Below are 7,980 nucleotides of genomic sequence, written 5' to 3' on the forward strand. Positions count from 1 at the left end.
TAATTTTCTTTGGAAGTTATATTTCTCTGAACACATTAGTTTCTGCCACTTATTTCTATTGATTTCTACTGCTCATTTCATTTTCTCTGTGTATTTTCTTTTTCAATTTTTGGGGTTTGTTTGATTTTCACTATGTATAGTTGGAATGCAAGTGGAACAACAATCAACAACACAACAAGAACAAATGGCACGCAAAGAACAACCGAAACAAAAGACGAAAGTCTATGGTAACTGGAAAATGTTGAATCAAATAAATTTACATAGTGAAATATCATCTGTTACTTCAAAGAAATTTCACTTTTACTAATATTTTCACTGTCTACAGTAAAAAAAGATCCGACATCAATGATAAATAATTTGAAGGCAAAAGAAAGGAAGGAAAAGCAGCACGATCCAAAATTTCAATATCCCAAAGTTGCGAAAGTGACAAGAGCTTCAAAACAAGCTACAAAACAAACTGAGCAAACCACGAAGGACAAAGAAATACTTGATGCTGATGCGTACGTCTTGGCTCAACCTATAAACATCAGAAAATCTTGGGTCTTTCCACAAACTCTGTCGATTTCAAAATTGATAACAGATCATGTAAAAGACATCTTGCAGCACATATCAAATGTGTCTGGACTTGAGTAAGTACAACAAACAAAATAGAAGATAACAAACAACAAAATACAAACTTATATTGCATTAACAACAACTAAATCCCTTCTTTGTCATCTTGTAGGGCTTTAATTTGGACAAGTGAGTTGAATCTCATTACCTTCGAAGGCATTGGAAACGTAATAAAGCAAAAAGAAATTGCCAACAATGTAAGTATTTCATCAAAATTTCTCTGCAATGTTCCATCAGCCTTTATAAAACCAATATTACAATTATAAATCATATTTTTCAGGTCATTGATGGCTATGGAGAGATCCTTTTGGCTGACCAAATGTGAGAAAGACAAAAACCAACTTTATTTTTTTTCACATCCATGAGCTTAGTATGTTACTACTATTTTCTTTGATTTTCTCTGGAATTTACTTACTACTTTCTCTTCTTAAGATACTTCTTGAAGCCAGTTGTGTCACTAGTCTAATTTTCTCTGGCTAGTTATGTGCATTTAAAATTTCTCTGTGTATATTTCTTAAATTCCTGTCATTTCAACTTTTTCATAACATAACCATTTTTTGATTTTCTCTGACCACATAATTTCATCAAGATGACAGAAAATCAAGCTTTTCGAGTGTCCTTATTTGACAAGCATATTGAAGCAGCATGGAGGAACCACAGGTTCCTCAATTTCCCAATAAATACTGGAGGTAATGAGAAGTCCACACATGGAAATCTCTAGACCTTGCTTGTCCTGGACAAACAAGACAATTTATGGAGGTTCTACAACTCACTGAGGCCAAGGAGGGATGATGTAGAAGACAAATATGTCAAAGATGCAAAACAATTGGTAACGAGTGCAAATTTCTCTGATCCATCATAATCTTTATATGACGATAATTTTCATATAATCCCATTGATTTGTTTGTAAATTTCTCTGTTATTTAAAAATTATTTTTTTGTAGCAAGATTATGTGGAGAATTTTTTGAAAGCTTGCCTTGAAAGAGAGGCTCAATCACATCCCTCTTTCAAATTGATAAACTCACAAAACACAAGTTACGACTTTGAGTATGTCAACAATGCTCCACAACAAGAAAGTGATTCGTAAGTTTTATACATCTATAAATAAGATAATCTGATTTGCATGTTTCTTAAAACTAACCATACCTATAATTTGTATGCAGTCTGGATTGTGGCCTCTTTGTCTGCTATATAATGAAACAATATAGCAAGCATGAACCTATCAGCTCCAAATTGTCCACACAAGAGATAAGGTTGATGAGGGCAGAACTCATAGAGAGATTTGTGACCGAAGTTGGCCGATCATGGACTGAACCAATTGAAATACCTCCAGAAGAAGAACCAAAAATGTAATAGTGAAACTAGTGAAAGGAAGACAATGTACATATCCACACAAAGAAAATTGTCTCACATATATGTATATATCCATACAGTATTAACCATTTAGTTTTTTGTTGATACATTGAAGGAATGATGATGCTTGACATATATGTATATATCCTCTCTTGACTAATGTAAATTTCATTTTTTTTATTTTTATTTCGACTAATGTAAATTTCATACCTATCGATGGTTAAATATATACATTTCTTTTATTGTGATTGTCAACACAATCCACACAGAGAAAATTGTCTACAGAAATTTTTCTGGTATGATATTACCAGAAATTCACAGAGAAATTTAACTTGTATCGTCCCAAGGGGATGCCTATATGATCATGTAATCCGTAATGCTTTGTGTTGGTACAAAACAATCATCAAACTCAACAAAACACAAAGCGCACAATAATTTTATCTGCCACTGGAAAATTTCACTAGATGAATTTCAAATTTCAAAACACAATGCCCAGATAGTTTTCTCTGATAGTGGAAAATTTCTCCGGATGAAATTGACGGATTCGAATGGTGACAGAAAATGGAATTTCTGAGTTGTGAATTTCTCTGGGTTAAGTGATTTGGAGAGGAGGAATTTCTCTGGTTGGTGAGGAAAATTTCTCTGGCTTTGACAAAAATTTCTGAGTTGAAGTGAGTCTAGAGAAATACTCAACTCAAAGAAATTTCAAAAGAGCTTAACTTTGTTTCTTGGTTGTACTCAGTGCAATAAGTTTGTGTATGCTCTGTCTGGTGTGCACATTTCTTGAAATGACTGATATGAAGTTACCAGAAATTCACAGAGAAATTTAACTCATATCATGCCAAAAAAGGTGCCTATATGATCATGCAATCTCTAATGCACTGTGTTAGTACAAAATAATTATCAAATTCAAAACACACAATCCACACAGTACTTTTCTCTGCCATTGTCAAATTTATGTGGATGAATTTGAAGCTTCAAAACACAATACACAGAGAATTTTCTCTGCCATAGGAAAATTTCTCTGGATGAATTTGACAGGTATTACAAATCCATTGCCTATAGTATATATCAACAAACACAATGCACATTTTAACTGATATTGAAAAATTTCTCTGGGTGAATTTGATTGATATTATTATATACACTGTCTAAAAAATACATTTCACAAAACAAAATACACAAAGAAATCATCAAATGTATTATTCAATCAATAAAATGTATAATCCTCAACTATTTAACAAAGGTTCCTTGCATGTCCTCTTATTATGGTGACCAATACTCTCACAACGACTACACTTAATCACCCTTTTAAACTCTCCAGTAGAAATAATTATGTTCTTCTTCGGCCTCCCAGCTGGTCTCTTGCTCAATGTAGGTAAAATCATAGCATCTTCAATGCTACACAGAGGTTTTTCAACAGTTGGAACGGGGCCAATCGAAAATGAGTATGCATGACGATACATATCAGCATGAAAAAATGGTTCAACAAATGAATTCAAATTCTTTCCACTCCTAAAAATTGCAGCAACAGCATGTTGACATGGATACCCATTTATTTCCCATTTTCGACATAAACAAGTTCTCAACCCAAGATCAACCATAACCGAAGGAAAACAATGCACTTCAAAGACATTATCAGATGATAAACTAACATTCCATGTCCTCCCATCCAAAAAAGACTTCTCCAATACACTATCCATATGAGGACACAAACCTTTATTCCATTTACTAGAGAGCAGCCTCCTATCAGACCTCATATTCATGATTTGCAACTGTATCATGTCCACCAAATTTGTTATTGGCAAGTGCTGAGCTTCTCGTATCCATGAATTGAATGACTCAGCAACATTTGAATACATCTCACCATAACGTTTCCTCGCAAAATATGCATCACTCCAATTTTCATATGGTAAACTTCTCAAGAAAACACTCACAATGTCTCCTCCCCCACTTTTTAATTCATTTAACTTGAAATGAAATGATGCCGTTGTTGGAGCATATGCACATTCTGAAAACTTGGACACAATCGTCTCCCTAACCAAATTTGTGTTTCCACATGATAACTTATCCCTCAAATTTCTCTTTAGATGTTCAAGACAAAATCCATGAAAGCAGTTAGGGAAAAACCTAGCAATTCCCTCCAATATACCACAATGTCGATCTGATATGAAACTTATCACCCTTTCTGATCCCAATACTCCACATAAATGTTCAAGAAACCAACACCAATTGTCTTCATTCTCAGCATCAACAGCAGCAAAAGCTACGGGAAGAAAACCTACAAAACAAATAGGAACAAACATATTAGATATACACATGCAGAGAAAAATAGAATAATAAACAACCAGAGAAATTTAACACTGTCAACATCTAGAGAAAATTCACTTAGTGCCCAACTCCAGAGAAAATTCACACATTGGCAACATCCAGAGAAAATTCACTTAGTGACCACCTACAAATACAATTCACACACTGACCAAAATCCAGTGAAAATTCTCACAGTGGCCACAACCATAGAAAATCCACACAGTGGCCAAAACTAGAGAAAATTCAAAGTGTCAGAGAAAAATCACATTCACTCAATTCCTACATGTATAGAAAATTCACATATGTAGATAAAATTATATATATTTACAATTACCTTCATTCCCATCTTTCCCTGTTGCAGCAAGCATAACTCATTTGTATCGTCCTTTCAAAAATGTTCCATCAAGAAAAAGCAATAACCGACAATATTTGAAACCAGCAATGCATGCATGAAAAGCCACAAACACTCTTTTGAAACGCTTGTTATCTTCAAAATCTAACTCAAAACAACTACCTGGATTGTTCTTCAATGCCTCATCAAAATACCACTGTAATTGATCAAATGACAAACAAGAATCCCCATATGTACTACATTTTGCTTTTTTAACACCCAACCAACCACAGTTATAACTGATTGAGACCCCATACTTGTCTTTCATTTCTTTGACAATATCCACTGGACAAGTTAAAGGTTTTGCACTTACCTCTTCAAGTATCAGCCCAAAAACAAGTTGGAAGTCATCCTAGCATATTTACTCGTACGAGCCGCCACACCACATGTATGTTCATTGTTCAAAGTCCTTATGTAGAAGAACCCATTTATTTTTTTAACTGAAGCATGTACACGCCACATATATCCCCTTGATTCCTTATATGCACATTCTGCCATAACCCTCAGCTTGTCATTTTTAACATACGTAAACTGAAAACCAACCTCAATAGCATACTTGCATAAAAAAGTACGGAACTCAACCACACCACCCTCAAACTTTTGTCCAACACTCGTAATATTATTTCGCCAACCAACTGACAATAACACCTTTTCTTGGTGAGAACAAAACTTAGAGAGTGAATTCCTTTCAATATCCACCAGCCTATCACATTCACCATCCACAATATCTACCCAATTAGACCCCACTTCATCCTCTTCATCAGAAGTACTACATCTAGTAACTGAAACATCAACTATATCAGCACCGCGTGCACAAACAACCCTCAACATATTTAGAAAATCAATATTATTTCGAACCATACAATTATGATGGCCCACAATAGAATATGAAATACACAGTCTTAGGTTTCAAATTCTCCCATGTTTTACACAAAATGCCAACCAATTCCTCAAAATTCAATTCACATGAAACATTAATGACAATAGTGTCATTCCCATATTTGCACAGTAACAACACTGCACTGTCCACTGAAACTGAAAGAAAAAACAAGAAAAATAATTTGTTTAACATAAAAACACTTCACAAGAACAACATAAAAGTCCATAGAAATTTCTAAAAATTATAATTTTCTCTGGACTTAAAATAAAAGTCTAAAGACATCTACAAACTTATATTCACCTTCAATATGACAAAAAACAAAATCACAAAAACTTAATGAATCCAGAGAGAATCACAGAGCAATTTACTACTAACTATTAAACACAATCATAGAAAAAAATCACACAGAATATCTCTTCTGAAATTATAGGCTCCTCTGTGATTTTCACCTCACTACAAGCTAAGAATTTTCTATGCGTCATTCTGCAATATTGCACTCATAGAAGAATCCAGAGAAATTTACAAACTTATATACACCTTCAAGATAACAAAAAACATTGCATTGTCCATCTAAACTGAAAGAAAAACCACAAAAAAATAACTTTTGCTTAGAGAAACAAAAACTTCTATTCATCTTCTATAAACATATAATTTTCTCTGAACTACAAACTGAAAGTGAGTAACAAACTTATAATTTTCTCTAAACTACAAATAAAAGTCCAAAGAAATTTATGAACTTACATTCACTTTCTCAGATTCTATCTGCATTAGAAACTTCTAATAATATGTCCATATGCACTTATAATTTTCTCTGTGATTTTCATTGGATTATAATAACAAATTTACAATTTTCTCTGGACTATACCAACAAAAGTGCAAAAAATAAAATTTCTTTGGTTTGAAAAAACATAGAACAAAACTTATCATTAATCAGCATGTTGATAAAAAATAGAGCACGGAAAATGAACTCTAAACATCAAAATCAACTACACTGTCAACACTCTTTGAAATTGATCAAAAAACAAAGAATGAAAAATTAATTCCAAAAATAAAAATCAACTCTATCAAGCTGGCCTCTCTCTAAACAAAAATTCAAAACAAAAATCAAAATCCATGTGGAATCTAAATCGAAAACAAACCTGATTCAACTCCACTCAAAAACCTACGCGATCAACACACTGTCAACACTCTTTGAAATTGATCAAAAAACAAAGAATGAAAAATTAATTCCAAAAATAAAAATCAACTCTATCAAGCTGGCCTCTCTCTAAACAAAAATTCAAAACAAAAATCAAAATGCGTGTGGAATCTCCATTGAAAACAAACCTGATTCAACTCCACTGAAAATCTACGCGATCAACACACTGTAACACCACCGAAATCTCCGACGAAATCTCCGACAAAATCTACACAATCGTAGCAATCTTTCTCGTCAACTCCACTGAAATCTCCGACGAAATCTCCACCGTGAAGTCAACAATATAATATTCAAACAAATTTCTCGTCAACTCCACTGCAATCTCCGACAAAATCTCCACTGCTAATTCGGTTTCCAAAATCTCACCGTGAAGTCAACAATATAATATTCAAACAAATTTATCTTATAAAAGAAGGGAAATTTAGGTACTTTACAACCTAAAATAAATTTGAGGGACCTTAGCTATCAAAACATATTATTTTGGTCCTCTCCTCCTATCAAAAGTAGAGGAGGGACCTTAGGCCAATTTTTCATCTTATAAAAAAAAATAAAAAATAAAAAACTTAAGATGATTCGATAATCGTAATATTTTTATTTTATCATATTTGTCCTTAAAAAATAGACAAGTATATTTTTAAAAATAAATCATTATTTTTAATGACAAATGCAAGATAAAATAAATATGTTATAATTATTAAATCAATTTTTTTTTTATAAATAATATACTCGAAGAATATTAAAAAAATGATCAAACAGCACCTCTCTAGTCAAGATGAGGGCAGGAGAGTAGCATACCCCAAGCTTATATTACATTGGGGGTGTTTGGCTCAGCTTGTTTTACCCAACTTATAGCTTTTAGCTTAAAACAAACTAAAACTAACTGTTTGTTCCAACTTAATCATACCAACTTAAACTTATAACAGCTTTTTTTGAAGGTAAATAATCTGATTTTGAGAATCTACTCTAGGGGTACTTCTGATTCTCAGCTTAAGCGGAAGAGGATCAAAATTACTTAAATGTCATTCACTAATTTAAAGTGTTACCAAATTGCCATTATATAAACCACAAAGATATCACTGTTCACTCTGAGAGAGAGATGGCGATTTCTAGCGGTGAGAGGTGATTTCCAGTAAAGCTCTCTCTCTCTCTCTCTCTCTCTCATTTTTCTCTCTATCTTCGTCTCCCACAGCATACCTACGTCGCAGCCCCATCCGCCTCCTATGCCATCGTTGTCA

The sequence above is a fragment of the Camellia sinensis genome, chromosome 8 (assembly GCF_055761805.1).
Source record: "Camellia sinensis isolate YWXY chromosome 8, ASM5576180v1, whole genome shotgun sequence".
Taxonomy (NCBI): Eukaryota; Viridiplantae; Streptophyta; class Magnoliopsida; order Ericales; family Theaceae; genus Camellia; species Camellia sinensis.